Genomic DNA, 18361 nt, shown 5'->3' on the forward strand with positions numbered 1-18361 from the left:
TTTGATCCTTACCTGTTAAGTATATTCTAACATCCTGGGTACTAGGATTGCACATGGTAATAGGGGTAAAGATTCATCTCAAGATGCCATCTGAGTTGCATAGCAGAAACCTTAGGACAGAGGAAGAAGTGAGAATACCACAGCAACCATCACTGAAGGTAATATTCAACCTTGGAAGTTTAAGCAAGAGGAAACTAGACCAAATGTTTCAAGGAGATACCAATAAAATACATAACTGTGATTTGCTAATTTTAAGGGTATTAGGTAATTTTTAAAACAAATAAATTTTAATGGATGGTTTAAAACTTAAGAAAATCTATTCATGTTATTTTCATTTAGAATGATGTTATTTAAATGTGTAAAAAGTTATGTTTGAGTGTAGATTTCTGGCATAAACTACTGAATTTAGTGATGGAATTTAATATCTCCATTAAAGTGAAACCAGCTCAATGTACCCAGGTGACTTCTGTCTTGAGAAGGCACACCATCTTTGTGACAGCCTTCCAAGCAATGTTGGCCCAAACCAGTGACAGATAACCTCACGCAGACCAGAATCTCCTGCAGAGTGTCATAGTCAATGACAAGGAAAACGGCTCAATCACAAACTGGAGAGACTAAGGAGACAGATGCCAGGGTGACCCAGCATGGTGACCTGGAATGAATCCTGGAAAAGAACGTCAGGGGCCTAAAGAGTCCTCCACATTACAATTGTCTCTATGAAAGTTGAATATTCAGTTTTAGAAAAATGCTGAACAGTTATGTTACACATTAATTTAAGAAGACAGATGAAAAGGTCAATGGGAATACTTTTAAACCTAAAGAATTTTGTGATACTCGGAGTGCTCTCCCTGTCCCTCTCCCTCAGCTCTTCTCATCCACCAGCGGTGCTGGAAATGATGCTGAGGCCACACATAGGTCAAGCAAACTGTCTGTCATGAACTACACCATCAATCTTTTGCTATTTTCATTTTTTTCTTTAAACTTTTCATTGAGTTTGATCAATATATAATATTTAATATATTTATATAACTTTATATATATAACTTTAATATATAACTTATTAGAGTTCATTTTGTGCATTTTGTAGTTTGTACAACTCTTTGAAGTTGTATTTTCTATGAGTTTCTTATTAGTGATTGCTCCATTACAGACAAGTTATTGGTGTTTTGGAAATCAATGTAATATTCATTCAGAAAATTTACTGAAGTCCCATATCAGTCAATGTTTTTTAATTATTTTGTCAGGATTTTCTAAACATAGTTATAAAATTGGAGGTATGTTTTCTAATACTTATAGTCTTAAACTTATTTACTTAGATAAGCCCTGAACAATAAGCTAGAATAATAAGAGTGATAGCCATTATTCTGATTTTGATATAGAGTTTCTATTGTGTAGTCAGGTGGTTTAATATTATTTTTATTTTCTTTATCATATGGATGATTTTCAGAATTCCCTTCTTTCTTCAGACACTAGCTTTTCCACATTTGAAAATCATATGCACTTCCCATTATTGTGGAAATAATGCCATATTTAGTTTGAACTCCAAAACAAAATAACTTTTTATCATGCTTTAATTTGATTTTTACCAATCCCAACATCATTTTTTTTTCATTAAAAACATGAACTTTGTGATCCAAATTTTCTTACAATATCTTTTTAGCAATACAGGTAAAATTATTTTGATAGTGATGAATTCTCTAAATGTCTTCATATCTCTTTTTAACTTTACATAAAGAGAAATCAACCTTGAAATTATATTACCTACCACTTAGTGTTTGGAAAAAAATCTTTATTTTACACCCTTTCCACATACAAAATGTCTGATGTCACTTCAGGATTTTTGTTTTCATTGACTAGAACTTTATTTTTAAGAATGTTAGGACTTTGTGTCGTTTTACATCTGAAATTTCACTAGGAAAAATCTTGATATTTTCTTTCCTTTTCATCACAGATATCTATAAATCCTTATATGTATTAATGTATCAACTGATGATTTAAGTGTTACTTCCCCTCTATCTCTTTTTGTCATTTACACCTGAAATTTCATCAGAGAGACATTGCAATGCATTAGCATTACATCTAATACATCAGCTAGTTTCTTGAAGCTACCCTCCCCATGTATCTTCTGAAACTCTTAGGTCATTGAACTTATTATACAATTTTCAATGTCTCCTACATTTCTTTTGTGTTTTTAATCTCATTGATCTTTGGCTTATATTCTGAAAGAATTCCTTACTTCTGTTTTTATTTAACAAATTGGACATTTTTGTTATGTCCATTTAGTAATTGTCTTAGTAAACCTTTCTTCAGTGATAGTGTTTTAAAATTGTTTCATGAATTCTTAGCATTTCTGATATAGAGCAATTTTTGTTGTTGGGCTTGTGCACATTTTTTAGCAGAACTGATACATTTTGCCATTGCTCCAAAAATGTACTGGACCAACATAAATTTACCCATTTGTTCCTACAAATGGCATTTGTTTGCTTGTTTGTTTGTTTATTTGTTTGTTCATCACCTGAAGAGAACTTCTTTTATACTCTCTTCTTCTCTTGTAGTATTTTTGTTGAAGAAATGTGCTCTGAAATGGGAGAGCATTATGAATGCCTTGATTGATCTTAAAGATCACACACACACACACACACAAACACACACACACACACACAAAGATAAGTGGCTTTTTGCTGTGGCATTGAGTTTGCCATGTTTCTGTTGGAGGGGAAAGAGAAAACAAATTCAGAGGTTGTTAATCTAACAATTGTCAATCTGTCTGTCATCTACAGATCATTTTCCTTTTCCTCTCAGCAATTTTAAGTGAATAGAAACTGTCTTGGTTGGATAGCCAAAATTTCCATTCTAGGAATATCTTACATCAGCACTCACAAATGCATTTGGCACTGTAAACAGGACAGGTTACACCCAACAAATAATAGAAGCAGGGAATCTAAGAAGGAGGTCCTGGAAAACTGTTCTCCGGCGTCTTCCTTTCCTGTGCCTTTAGAGGTCTAAAAAGGAATGATATATTTGGGAGTTGATTCCATTAATGTGTATATCAGAAATTACTCTGTTGCATTGGTTAGCACCCCACCTAGCTTTGTCATGATTATAAATAGATCTGGTTTTTTAACATGGTTGCATGTTATTTTATTAAAAGATGAACAAAACTACATATTCCTACACTTAAAATTATAAATATATTTTATAATTTTATAGAAGATAATATATTATACCTCAGTTCAATCGCCTTGGGGTCAGAAGACAGATCAAACTTTATACAAAACAGACAAAGAGGATACAAAATTAGAGCGCTACTTTGCTAAGTAATACAAAGATAATAAATACAGAATTAATAATAAATACATGTATGTATGATCTCAAATGCATAGAAAAAGAGTTTGAGGAAAGAATTAGAATAAAAGCAAGGCTTACACAGACAGCTGAAAGGCACCTTCAGACACAAGTAAGTATATGATAAATGTACATGCACATATGACCGGGTAGAGATGCCATCCGTGTAGATTAAATTGAGATTAAATTATCAGTAACTTCCAGGACAAGAAGGTTTTTCATTTTTCACTCAGCTCAGGGGTGCTAGAAAGATCATTACTAGTTTTAATTTTGCTTTAATTCTACATAGCGAGCCCTTGGAACTTTTTTTTTTTTTTTTTTTAGCATCAAGTTGGCAAAGTAAAAGAAAATGCAAAAGGAAGCAGAATTGGTTAAAATTAATGAAAATAACACACTAGTAGAAGTAAGGAATTGCTGAGGCAATTGCCCTGCGGTATTTCCAGATGTTCACTGTGCATCCTACAGTGATCCATCTCATCCCCCATGTGCTATGTGCTGTGATAGGCAGTTCCCTCAGGGTCTGGTACCTTTCCATCTGCAGGCAAGCCAAAGAATGAAGAGGATGTTGTGTCTCCAGGGGTTGGGGGAGTATCTATCACTGTCTCCTCTGTGAGTACAACTGTACAGCCCTAGTGCTTCCACAGCCCTGGTGGCTTCATCCCTATAATTCCCAGGAAGTAAAAGAATGTATTTCTCTTATTAATGGTTGGTGACCCATCAACTGTCAAAAGTGAAGAACAAATAAATTACTGTTTGAAACTGTACTCTTGGACAGCATTGTACATTAGAATTAAATAAGGAAAGTGGGAGACAAAAAAAAAGATACATAAGTTAAAACTTCAACTACAAAAGAAAGCTCCTTTTCTTCTTCTTTAGTGAAATATCAATAGTAAGCTTATCCAATAGACTGTCCCTTATAAATAGATAGAGAGAAAACTGTGGAATTTCCTGGACAAAATAAATATTTTTTACCTTCTGGCACTTATAATTGTTTCTTAATTTATTTATCTATCTACATATCTACATTTATATCTAACCTATATCTATATATCTATACATTTCATTTCATTTTATGTGTCTGGGTGTTTTGCCTGAATGTTTTTATGTGTTCCATATATGTGCTTGCTGCCCACAGAGGTCAGAAGAGGGTGTAGCATGTCTAGGAGCCACATGTGAATGATAAGAACTGAAACTGGGCCCTCTGCAAGAACAATGAGTGCTCTTAACCACTGAACCATCTCACAAGCTGCTAGGGTCTTTTTGCTTGTTGTAACTTAAACATGGCATTGTGCCATATATCAGCATATTTGTACGTTTGAAGTTGGAGGCCAGCAAGTTCAAGAACACCCTCAGCTACACAATGAGATCATGTCTCAAATATCCAAAGGGACCAGTTGGTAGCATCCCAAGAATATTTTCTTAAGAAAGATGAAGAAAACTCAAGATGTTTTATCTAAAAGAATAATTTAAAAATAACATTACGACTCGAGCCCCGGGCTTCCTTGCCAGCGGAGTTGCCTGACACCCGCAAGGGCCCACACAGGATTCCCCACGGGATCCTAAGACCTCTGGTGAGTGGAACACAGCGGCGGCCCCAATCCAATCGCCCGGAACCTGAGACTGTGGTACATAGGGAAGCAGACTACCCGGGCCTGACCCGGGGCAAAAGCCCCTTCTGCTCCACTCGAGCCCCAGGCTTCCTGGCCAGCGGAATTGCCTGACACCCACAAGGGCCCACACAGGATTCCCCACGGGATCCTAAGACCTCTAGTGAGTGGAACACAACTTCTGCCAGGAGTCCGGTTCGAACACCAGATATCTGGGTACTTTCCCTGCAAGAAGAGAGCTTTCCTTCAGAGAATACTCTACCCACTGAAACCAAGGAGAGTGCTACCCTCCCAGGTCTGCTTATAGAGGCTAACAGAGTCACCTGAAGTACAAGCTCTTAACAGAGACAACTATAACAGCTAGCTTCAGAGATTACCAGATGGCGAAAGGCAAACGTAAGAATCCTACTAACAGAAATCAAGACCACTCACCATCATCAGAACGCAGCACTCCCACCCCACCTAGTCCTGGGCACCCCAACACAACCGAAAATCTAGACCCAGAATTAAAAGCATTTTTCATGATGATGATAGAGGACATCAAGAAGGACTTTCATAAGTCACTTAAAGAATTACAGGAGAGCACTGCTAAAGAGTTACAGGCCCTTAAAGAAAAGCAGGAAAACACAGCCAAACAGGTAGAAGTCCTTAAAGAAAAACAGGAAAACACATCCAAACAGGTAATGGAAATGAACAAAACCATACTAGAACTAAAAAGGGAAGTAGACACAGTAAAGAAAACCCAAAGCAAGGCAACGCTGGAGATAGAAACCCTAGGAAAGAGATCTGGAACCATAGATGGGAGCATCAGCAACAGAATACAAGAAATGGAAGAGAGAATCTCAGGTGCAGAAGATTCCATAGAGAACATCGACACAACAGTCAAAGAAAATACAAAATGCAAAAGGATCCTAACTCAAAACATCCAGGAAATCCAGGACACAATGAGAAGACCAAACCTACGCATAATAGGAGTGGATGAGAATGAAGATTTTCAACTCAAAGGACCAGCAAACATCTTCAACAGAATAATTGAAGAAAACTTCTCAAACATAAAGAAAGAGATGCCCATGATCATACAAGAAGCCTACAGAACTCCAAATAGACTGGACCAGAAAAGAAATTCCTCCCAACACATAATAATCAGAACAACAAATGCACTAAATAAAGATAGAATATTAAAAGCAGTAAGGGAGAAAGGTCAAGTAACATATAAAGGAAGGCCTATCAGAATTACACCAGACTTTTCACCAGAGACTATGAAAGCCAGAAGAGCCTGGACAGATGTTATACAGACACTAAGAGAACACAAATGCCAGCCCAGGCTACTATACCCGGCCAAACTCTCAATTACCATAGATGGAGAAACCAAAGTATTCCACGACAAAAACAAATTCACACAATATCTTTCCACGAATCCAGCCCTTCAAGGATAATAACAGAAAAGAAGCAATACAAGGACGGAAATCACGCCCTAGAACAAACAAGAAAGTAATCCCTCAACAAACCAAAAAGAAGACAGCCACAAGAACAGAATGCCAACTCTAACAACAAAAATAAAAGGAAGCAACAATTACTTTTCCTTAATATCTCTTAATATTAATGGACTCAATTCCCCAATAAAAAGATATAGACTAACAGACTGGCTACACAAACAGGACCCAACATTCTGCTGCTTACAGGAAACCCATCTCAGGGAAAAAGACAGACACTACCTCAGAATGAAAGGCTGGAAAACAATTTTCCAAGCAAATGGTCTGAAGAAACAAGCTGGAGTAGCCATTCTAATATCGGATAAAATCGACTTCCAACCCAAAGTTATCAAAAAAGACAAGGAGGGACACTTCATACTCATCAAAGGTAAAATCCTCCAAGAGGAACTCTCAATTCTGAATATCTACGCTCCAAATGCAAGGGCAGCCACATTCATTAAAGACATTTTAGTAAAGCTCAAAGCACACATTGCACCTCACACAATAATAGTGGGAGACTTCAACACACCACTTTCATCAAGGGACAGATCGTGGAAACAGAAACTAAACAGGGACACAGTGAAACTAACAGAAGTTATGAAACAAATGGACCTGACAGATATCTACAAAACATTTTGTCCTAAAACAAAAGGATATACCTTCTTCTCAGCACCTCACGGGACCTTCTCCAAAATTGACCATATAATTGGTCACAAAACAGGCCTCAACAGATACAAAAATATTGAAATTGTCCCATGTATCCTATCAGACCACCATGGCCTAAGACTGATCTTCAATAACAACATAAATAATGGAAAGCCAACATTCACATGGAAACTGAACAACACACTTCTCAATGATACCTTGGTCAAGGAAGGAATAAAGAAAGAAATTAAAGACTTTTTAGAGTTTAATGAAAATGAAGCCACAATGTACCCAAACATTTGGGACACAATGAAAGCATTTCTAAGAGGAAAACTCATAGCTCTGAGTGCCTCCAAGAAGAAACGGGAGAGAGCACATACTTGTAGCTTGACAACACATCTAAAAGCTCTAGAAAAAAAGGAAGCAAATTCACCCAAGAGGAGTAGACGGCAGGAAATAATCAAACTCAGGGGTGAAATCAACCAAGTGGAAACAAGAAGAACTATTCAAAGAATTAACCAAACGAGGAGTTGGTTCTTTGAGAAAATCAACAAGATAGATAAACCCTTAGCTAGACTTACTAAAGGGCACAGGGACAAAATCCTAATTAACAAAATCAGAAATGAAAAGGGTGACAGATCCTGAAGAAATCCAAAACACCATCAGATCCTTCTACAAAAGGTTATACTCAACAAAACTGGAAAACCTGGATGAAATGGACAAATTTCTGGACAGATACCAGGTACCAAAGTTGAGTCAGGATCAAGTTGACCATCTAAACAGTCCCATATCACCTAAAGAAATAGAAGCAGTTATTAATAGTCTCCCAGCCAAAAAAAGCCCAGGACCAGACGGGTTTAGTGCAGAATTCTATCAGACCTTCAAAGAAGATCTAATTCCAGTTCTGCACAAACTTTTTCACAAGATAGAAGTAGAAGGTACTCTACCCAACTCATTTTATGAAGCCACTATTACTCTGATACCTAAACCACAGAAAGATCCAACAAAGATAGAGAACTTCAGACCAATTTCTCTTATGAATATCGATGCAAAAATCCTCAATAAAATTCTTGCTAACCGAATCCAAGAACATATTAAAGCAATCATCCATCCTGACCAAGTAGGTTTTATTCCAGGAATGCAGGGATGGTTTAATATATGAAAATCCATCAATGTAATCCATTATATAAACAAACTCAAAGACAAAAAGCACATGATCATCTCGTTAGATGCAGAAAAAGCATTTGACAAGATTCAACACCCATTCATGATAAAAGTTTTGGAAAGATCAGGAATTCAAGGCCCATACCTAAACATGATAAAAGCAATCTACAGCAAACCAGTAGCCAACATCAAAGTAAATGGAGAGAAGCTGGAAGCAATCCCACTAAAATCAGCAACTAGACAAGGCTGCCCACTTTCTCCCTACCTTTTCAACATAGTACTTGGAGTATTAGCCAGAGCAATTCGACAACAAACGGAGATCAAGGGGATACAAATTGGAAAAGAGGAAGTCAAAATATCACTTTTTGCAGATGATATGATAGTATATATAAGTGACCCTAAAAATTCTGCCAGAGAACTCCTAAACCTGATAATCAGCTTCGGTGAAGTAGCTGGATATAAAATTAACTCAAACAAGTCAATGGCCTTTCTCTATACAAAGAATAAACAGGATGAGAAAGAAATTAGGGAAACAACACCCTTCTCAATAGTCACAAATAGTATAAAATATCTTGGCGTAACTCTAACTAAGGAGGTGAGAGATCTGTATGATAAAACTTCAAATCTCTGAAGAAAGAAATTAAAGAAGATCTCAGAAGATGGAAAGATCTCCCATGCTCATGGATTGGCAGGATCAACATTGTAAAAATGGCTATCTTGCCAAAAGCAATCTACAGATTCAATGCAATCCCCATCAAAATTCCAACTCAATTCTTCAACGAATTAGAAGGAGCAATTTGCAAATTCATCTGGAATAACAAAAAACCTAGGATAGCAAAAACTCTTCTCAAGGATAAAAGAACCTCTGGTGGAATCACCATGCCTGACCTAAAGCTTTACTACAGAGCAATTGTGATAAAAACTGCATGGTATTGGTATAGAAACAGACAAGTAGACCAATGGAATAGAATTGAAGACCCAGAAATGAACCCACACACCTATCTATGGTCTCTTGATCTTTGACAAGGGAGCTAAAACCATCCAGTGGAAGAAAGACAGCATTTTCAACAATTGGTGCTGGCACAACTGGTTGTTATCATGTAGAAGAATGCGAATCGATCCATACTTATCTCCTTGTACTGAGGTCAAATCTAAGTGGAACAAAGAACTTCACATAAAACCAGAGACACTGAAACTTATAGAGGAGAAAGTGGGGAAAAGCCTTGAAGATATGGGCACAGGGGAAAAATTCCTGAACAGAACAGCAATGGCATGTGCTGTAAGATCGAGAATTGACAAATGGGACCTAATGAAACTCCAAAGTTTCTGCAAGGCAAAAGACACCATCAACAAGACAAAAAGACCACCAACAGATTGGGAAAGGATCTTTACCTATCCTAAATCAGATAGGGGGCTAATATCCAACATATATAAAGAACTCAAGAAGGTGGACTTCAGAAAATCGAACAACCCCATTAAAAAATGGGGCTCAGAACTGAACAAAGAATTCTCACCTGAGGAATACCGAATGGCATAGAAGCACCTGAAAAAATGTTCAACATCCTTAATCATCAGGGAAATGCAAATCAAAACAACCCTGAGATTCCACCTCACACCAGTCAGAATGGCTAAGATCAAAAATTCAGGTGACAGCAGATGCTGGTGTGGATGTGGAGAAAGAGGAACAGTCCTCCATTGTTGGTGGGATTGCAGGCTTGTACAACCACTCTGGAAATCAGTCTGGTGGTTCCTCAGAAAATTGGACATAGTACTACCGGAGGATCCAGCAATACCTCTCCTGGGCATTTATCCAGAAGATGCCCCAACTGGTAAGAAGGACACATGCTCCACTATGTTCATAGCAGCCTTATTTATAATAGCCAGAAGCTGGAAAGAACCCAGATGCCCCTCAACAGAGGAATGGATACAGAAAATGTGGTACATCTACACAATGGAGTACTACTCAGCTATTAAAAAGAATGAATTTATGAAATTCCTAGCCAAATGGATGGACCTGGAGGGCATCATCCTGAGTGAGGTAACACATTCACAAAGGAACTCACACAATATGTACTCACTGATAAGTGGATATTAGCCCCAAACCTAGGATTCCCAAGATATAAGGTACAATTTGCTAAACACATGAAACTCAAGAAGAATGAAGACTGAAGTGTGGACACTATGCCCCTCCTTAGAATTGGGAACAAAACACCCATGGAAGGAGTTACAGAGACAAAGTTTGGAGCTGAGATGAAAGGATGGACCATGTAGAGACTGCCATATCCAGGGATCCACCCCATAATCAGCATCCAAACGCTGACACCATTGCATACCCAAGCAAGATTTTATTGAAAGGACCCAGATGTAGCTATCTCTTGTGAGACTATGCCGGGGCCTAGCAAACACAGAAGTGGATGCTCACAGTCAGCTAATGGATGGATCACAGGGCTCCCAATGGAGGAGCTAGAGAAAGAACCCAAGGAGCTAAAGGGATCTGCAACCCTATAGGTGGAACAACATTATGAACTAACCAGTACCCCGGAGCTCTTGACTCTAGCTGCATATGTAACAAAAGATGGCCTAATCGGCCATCACTGGAAAGAGAGGCCCATTGGACACGTAAACTTTGTATGCCCCAGTACAGGGGAACACCAGGGCCAAAAAGGGGGAGTGGGTGGGTAGGGTAGTGGGGGTGGGTGGGTATGGGGGACTTTTGGTATAGCATTGGAAATGTAAATGAGCTAAATACCTAATAAAAAATGTAAAAAAAAATAACATTACAATGTATTAGTTGGATTCTTCTTTACATAAAGATTTCTGGAACTAGACAGTACAGGGACCATTAACAGTTAAGTCAGGCTCAAAGAACTGGGTTCTCTGCTGTTCTGTTCACCTGACCTCATATGGGACTCTCTGTGACAGTCTATGGAAACTGCCATACCATTCCACAGCACTGGTTGCAGAGAGTATGAAAGTGAAAACTTCCCCTTGTTTACTATTCTTCTTTTAATGAGCTCCCAGAAAGCTTTACCAAATATTTTTTTCATCTCAATGGTCATATGTAGGTACATAGATACCTTTCTGGTGGAGTGAATTTGTAACAAATCTAAAGTCTTCATTGTCATACCAAATGTTTTCCTTCTTAAGGATCAAAATAGTGATCCATAGGATTAATAAAATCAGATTCAAAATTAATCTTATATGGAGGCAGACAATTTCACTCAAGCATCAATTTTGCATGTGAGTTTTACCTCCAAAAAATAATTCACTATCCATAAGATAAACTCCTACATTATTTAGCATGTATTTAGAAACTTAGGACAATACCAAAACAGATAAACAAACAAACAAAATTAAAACCAGACAACAAAAATGAATGTGGTGTAACAATATTATATCTTTGGGGGATTGCATGAAGTACAGCAGAAAGGACTTAGTAATGAAACTGAATGTTCAGGACATTGTAAGGGTCACTTTTTCCATTGCCCTTGTCAGGTCTTTAGTTTGCATATACTGTTCAGGACAAGCTTACACCGTCATACCTGTTACTTCCACTTAAGAGAAGCTTCATAGTTTGCTAGGCTACATAGTTAAGTGTTAGGGAAAGAAACTTCATCATCCAGGATGTCTGATCCATTTCTCAGATTCTAACTTAAAATTCCATTATGGCATTCCTATGATAAATGCCCCATTTTTATTAGCTTTCAAGGTCTTTCCGGTTAATACGAAGATAAGAATAGACACTTGTTATCATTCTTTTAAGAATTCTTGTCTAGTCTCTGCATAAGCAACACAGATCAATAAGTGGTGGTATATCCGCTTCCTACAGTATGGTATTAATTTGATTTGTCCACATATGTTTCATTATGGGAAAAAACAGTCCTGCAACAACCAGTATAAGACAACAATGACCTCTCTATCAGCTTTACAGTACATCTGCTTACATTCGAGATTTAAAACATAAGTAGAGGATGACGAATGAACTGGGATAGAGACATGAGAAAGAAATGAACATAAAAATACCAAAAATATATATACTTAATTCAAATGGCACCACTTTTGCTTTAAAAAGCAGCATATAAAAGCTCAGACCTCTTATTATGTTATAAGTGATTTTTCACAGGATTGCTCAGGATTAGTGGTTTTGAACTTTCTTGAAATTGTTAAGATCAGAGAAGTCTCCAATTAGAACACTAACACAATAGGTATTCAATGAGACAACGAGTATGAAGAGAAAGAGAGAGGTATGTGGAATCAATTGATATTTGCTCTGATTATCCACTTACATAGCATTCTGCAAATCTTAGTGGTAATTCCTGCTTGAATAGTTGTGATATTGTTTATACAAGAGATTAGTCTGGGCTACCAAGAGCTACAAAGACAAGCTAAGGCAAGAAGAACGGAAAGAACAGGATGCATTTGTAAGGCATATAGGAAAGGATTAATGACTATGAAACACAAAGAAAACCTATGTATAAAAGGTTCATTTACAGTGTAATTTACTATATCTAACTACTTGTACATAGAACATGGAATATTAAAATAGAAAGGGGCTACCACAAAAAGACAAACAAATATTAAAGATACAGGAGTTGTTTTTGAAACATTTCAATATCTACTGCCTATGTTAGTAAAACCCTTGAAGAAGAATTAGTCTATTACAGGCTTTAAACAAAAATAGAATATTATTAGTTTATTATTTATGATAGTTACTACAAATCTTCAAGATAACTATTATGAACTTGAGTTGTCTCATAAATACTAATTTACCATGATAAGTAACCAGCCAGGATCCTAAGACTGTAACCATTGCAATAAAATGAGGTGCATAAGACACAGGAGTTTTTCATTCTCAGTGAGAAGTTTTCTCAGGTAGAGACTTGACAGGCAATGATTAATCTCTAAGGGGAAATTTTGAGAAATAATAAAATACTAAGCATTACCTGCGGCACTCCCTGATAGTTGTTAGGACAACAGCCAACTGAGGATTCCTGCCCAACCACTCCCAATTATCAGATTACCAGGCCTGTTGCCATAGGTTTGCAGGCACTGCCCCATGTCCTTTGCTTCACATATCAAGAGACTAATCAGACATGACAAAAGCATAGTATATTCAGAATATCTGAGTGTGTGTACTATGGACTGATGAAAGGGAGAAAAGAATAATCTTACTCTGTGTCCCTGATGATTTATAGTTCAGCAAAGACCCTATTTGTACATAAAGCAATGATTTTAAACTTAAGATAGTCTTGTAAGTCAAGAATGGGTTTAATCCTGAAATTAGAATGCTGGTCTACCAATGGCTAAAAAAGTATTAACAAAAGGAAGAGAAAGTCTTGTCCTCAGCTGCAGTAGTGACTCCTTCCCGGAGCAGTGATGGCTCCATCCCTACCATGTAGATAGCCCCTTGCACAAATCTTAGGGATTATAGTGAAGCCATAACCATGGTTGCCCCCCACCCCACCCTAGATTCCCCTTCCACTAAAGTACCCCAAGCTGTGGCAAGGTCTCCTTCTCTTGGTCTTTAAGATTCTGCTGATTAAAAAGTCCTGCTCTTTAGTGGGAAAGAATTCCCAATTCTTTCAAATACCAGTGATGATCTTGCTCTCTGCAAAAGTAATTTTTCACTCTATAAGTCAGAGAAAATCAAGAGACAGTTCTACAATCACACAAAATCTCCACCACTGTGATACAGCCTGTTTATGATGCAATCATTTGAGTAGGATGATGACATAATACCCAATTAAGAGGTGACTCCTTTGTGAATATTTAGAAGGGAGCAAATCTAAGTTATGAATATCTCAAAATGTATGTCATAATACATACAACTATCTAGGGACTCTCCTGTGTGTCTGATTTAGTTCCTATTGACACACATAACATACGCAATTTAGTAAGGATGTCTTTGTCACACAAGCATACCTCTCCTCTCCTTACTCTAATCAGTTCATCATTCCTCTGAAAATTTATGCACGTGTGCACACACTTTATTAAAATTTCCTCCCAAAACCATCAACACACTATAGTCAAACCTTGTGAGCAGCTTTCAGTCTTCACTATTAGTATAATCATTCTTCTTTCTTCTTATTAAATGTACCCCATTCCTTGGCTTCCACAGACCCACAGTCTCCCTTTTTCAATTCCAGAATATTTCATTCCTTTTTAGCCTCCCCTTTTTGTCTCTATTTTCTAAACCTCATGGCTCAGCATTCTAATTAGACGTTTGTTACTGATTTATCTCATTTTGATGTATGCCTCAGGATAATTTCTTGTAATCTTGTGTTTTTGCAAAACTATCTACATGTTTAAAAGTTCTAATATTTTAAACATCCACCCCAAATATCTGTGCTGCATTCATTGGACTGCTTAGTCGACACATCTAATTGAATATTTAATGTACATCTTAAATATAAAACATGTTTTTTATTTTACTAAATCTGTTCTACAGGTTTCCTCATATTAATTATGGCAATTTAATCTTATTTGCTCTGGCCAACAAATTTATTCTTGATCTCTCCTTGTCTTATATTACCTCCATTCTGCCAGGAATGAGAGTTTGTGATACCTTCAAAATGTATCCAAAAGTATCCACGTTTCAACACTTCTTCAGCATTTCTACTGCTTCCCTCTTGATCTAAACCTTCACCAGCTGTCACCTAGATAGCTGATTCAGCCTGGCCTTCCGAACTGCCTTGCTGGTTTCATTCTTAGTTCTCCACTTTCTCTACTGTGATCTTTTAAACCTAATTTCAGTTTGTGGTATCTTGATACAAATAACGTAACATCTCTGAGCATATTATAATCGATAAGCTAATTTAATAATATCTAAAACTTACTTGCAGTAAGGGATCAATGAGACAAAACAAACAGCACATAATATGCATGTAACTGCTGTAGCATCACCACGGACTATGTACCAACTCTGAAATCTCCTCGTATTTATGAATTGTTATCTCTTTACTGATTTCTAAATGTTGGAGAAATCAAGGCTCTGGAAATTTTGTCATCTAAAATTGTATGCTGAAATCCTGGCTCTCAAGGTGTGAGTATTAACCCGGGGCCCGTAGGAGTCAATTAGATCATATGAAAATCCACACGACTAAGAATCTACATCTTGTTCTTCAACCATTTATAAAAACCAAAGATGACTGTTATGAGCCACAAAGCCTTTCCTCACCAAACACTCTGTAGCTGCATTGACTCTGGACTCTGTGGTCTCTAAAGCTGTCAGAGTAAGTTTCTGTTCTTTGTAACTTACTCAGTTGGTAGTGTTTTGTTAAAGCGTGCCACGTGGACTTAACACAGATGATGGGATGCAAATTTCTCTAGGATGCCATTTGAAGAAATCATAGACCAACATGGGCTATGGGAATGCCAAGGAAAACTGCTCTGAATCTCAAGAATACATGCAGCAATGCCTTGGTGTTCCACCAAGCAAAGGAATAGTAAGTCTAACTTAAGGGTACTCAGCCTCTATTCCTTACAGTGCTGCCAGGCCACTCACAACACATTATAAATTCTACTAGATCTGGCTTCTGTACTTAGTGTCATGTGCCCTCTGATTTTGTGTGTTACTATTCTGTCAACTTCATGACTTATCTCACACCAGTCTTTTGTATCATGCTGCATTTATTTTTGTGACTCTGACACCCATATGTTTTAGCCCTCCAATGACTTCTATTTCATACATGGTGTTACCTTATACTCCACAAATAAACAGCCTTGAATATGAGATACTTCTCCTCTATTCTCAGCTCTGCAGTTGTTAGTCAATGTTTTTCTGTCCTGCTTAGTAGCAGAATGAAGCATCAGCCTACCCTACTTGTAATTAATACTACAAAGACAGTTACTACTGTTGCACTTCCCCAGAAAAACAAATAATCAGAACATATACTCTGCTTCAAAAAAGTAACAATGAATAGTTCTTTAGACCTTGTGATGTTTTAGGAACTTCTCATAATCTTTTCTCTGTGTGTAGTGTGTGTGTGTGTGTGTGTGTGTGTGTGTGTGTGTGTGTGTGTGTGTATGTTTGTGTGTGTTTTCTATGTGATGTCTCAGGAAGTGGTCTGGCACTCGACTGTACCATACATTATTTCAAGTTGTTTAGTAAGATGCATCACTTCATAACTAAAACTTTTAAGTTGCATATTGGAAAATATAGAAAGTGAAGGTTGGTAGCTTAGTTGAGCTTTAGAAATAGTTAGATTGGTTCTTAAAATTGGCCAATTGCATTTCACAATTTAGAAACAAAGATACAGTAGCCAGGACTTCACAGACCTGATGAGTGAGTCATGACACCAAAGACAATAAACACTGAAAGCAACTTAAGACAATCTCAAATGTAGAGAAAGTTCTTTATAGTGGCACACTGGGCATGTAGCTACGTGTTGTTCTAAGCATGACAGACATTTGTGAGTGTAGCTGTTAAAGCATTCAAACAAATTTGAAGCAAGAAGAGTGGGCAAATACACATTTTCCAATGAGACACAGGCACCAGGCATCATGGGTTCAAACACGACACACCAATAAATCTTTCTAGCCCTTTAGATCACTCTCTAATGCTGGTGTTCAGTATTAGCTAGGGAGTAAACCCTAGCTCATTGTTTTTCTGAAGGTTCCCACAAAACAAATGTTGTATAAAACCTTGGATGCTATTGAGAAAGAAGGCAACCAGTTGCCAAGTAAGTTGATATGCTCAACTGGAACTGTATCACATACTCCTATGTACTGGCCGCTCATCAGAATGATTTCTGTTGTCAGTTTTATTTTTGTGCAGCTAATCACCTCAAAAAAATGTCAGGGCTATTTTACCATCTTTTTTATATGTTAGCAAATGCAGGCTCTTCAGGAACTAATTCAGCCAAGACCCCACAGCTAGTGTGTATTGAGTCTTGGATTCAAATACAATTTTTTATGACATTGAAACGGATTCCACTTATCCACAAAGCTATTAAGAAATAAATAATAGTTGATATCAAGTTCAGTTCCTTTGCTTTATTGTTCTAGATTATTCAGGCAAGGAGGTCTTGAATGTCTCTTTTAAAATATCTATGTCATTGTATCCACTCACAATGATTTGCCAGTAATTGCACACAATCTATAAAAAAAATAATCACCTCATTTTACTACCACATCTCACATGGGATAAAAAGACTCCAAAAGAAAACACAACTATGTAGAATTGAAACCCTTCCTAAAATGTCATTGCCTTAAACTGTGAGCTGCCTTTATGTGACTCTGACTAAAACAGATGTAGGCTCTGTGTCCAGTCCTCCCATTGACACATTTCCAAATAGGCCAATGGACTAGCTCAGCACAACCCAGTCTTTGAGACAAAGGGGAGTCTGACCTTTGGGCGGTCAGGGACTTTATATTGACGTCATACCTCCCACTCAAATGTGCCCTGAATAATATTTTCCCAGGATAGGTACCGTGGGAAAACTTTAATATTCATAGGTGGCAATTCAAAGAATCCTGAAAACTATGTAGAGAAAAAAATGCCCTCTAAGATGACTCCAGTGTCACTAACACAGCAGTCAGAACAAGTATGAAAGCCCAAGGCAATGGCAAGCTTACTCTGCTGTTTGGAACAATGTCCTGCTTGTGTGGGTATCACCCCCTTAAGATTCATATCACAGGCAGGATATGAATGTGTCCCAAGCAGGGTTTGACAGCTGTTTCTGAGCTTTCTAGATCAGAGATAAAAATAGATACTATCAGCATAGCCTTCTTTATGCATTTCCAAATGGATGAGTTGTCATTCATATTATACAACTATTTCTAACCAGTTGCCCAGCCTTCTACCCCAGTAAGCTTTGCTCAGCCACACCTCAGTAACCACTGGGATTCTTTCATAATCATTTTTCCAAGATTCCCAGAAATATCTGAACAATACTTTAAAGACCTGTAAGCCCTGGATTGCTTTGTCAAATCATGAATAAAACACCAGAGTCAGTTACCAAGCACTACCAGAAGGAATGTGAACTCTTTTACCCAGAAAAACATGGTTTTAACAGATCCTGAAAATACCCTTATTGTATAGGCCATCCATGTACTCAAGTGATGACAGCAGGAGGCCCTCCTAGATATTAGGAAAACATACAAAGCAATCACAATCTTGTTTTAAGT

At 37.4% G+C, this 18361-nt stretch overlaps 1 long non-coding RNA gene across 1 annotated transcript in view; it reads right to left on the bottom strand.

The window, feature by feature from the left end:
* The window catches only part of Gm13481 (predicted gene 13481), a 395046-nt gene that overhangs the window by 2546 nt on the left and 374139 nt on the right, over nucleotides 1-18361 (bottom strand). Inside the window, exon 5 of the long non-coding RNA NR_166463.1 lies at nucleotides 13-110. This is a non-coding gene — a long non-coding RNA (predicted gene 13481). The remainder of the gene's footprint in view (nucleotides 1-12; nucleotides 111-18361) is intronic.

The sequence above is a fragment of the Mus musculus genome, chromosome 2 (assembly GCF_000001635.26).
Source record: "Mus musculus strain C57BL/6J chromosome 2, GRCm38.p6 C57BL/6J".
Taxonomy (NCBI): Eukaryota; Metazoa; Chordata; class Mammalia; order Rodentia; family Muridae; genus Mus; species Mus musculus.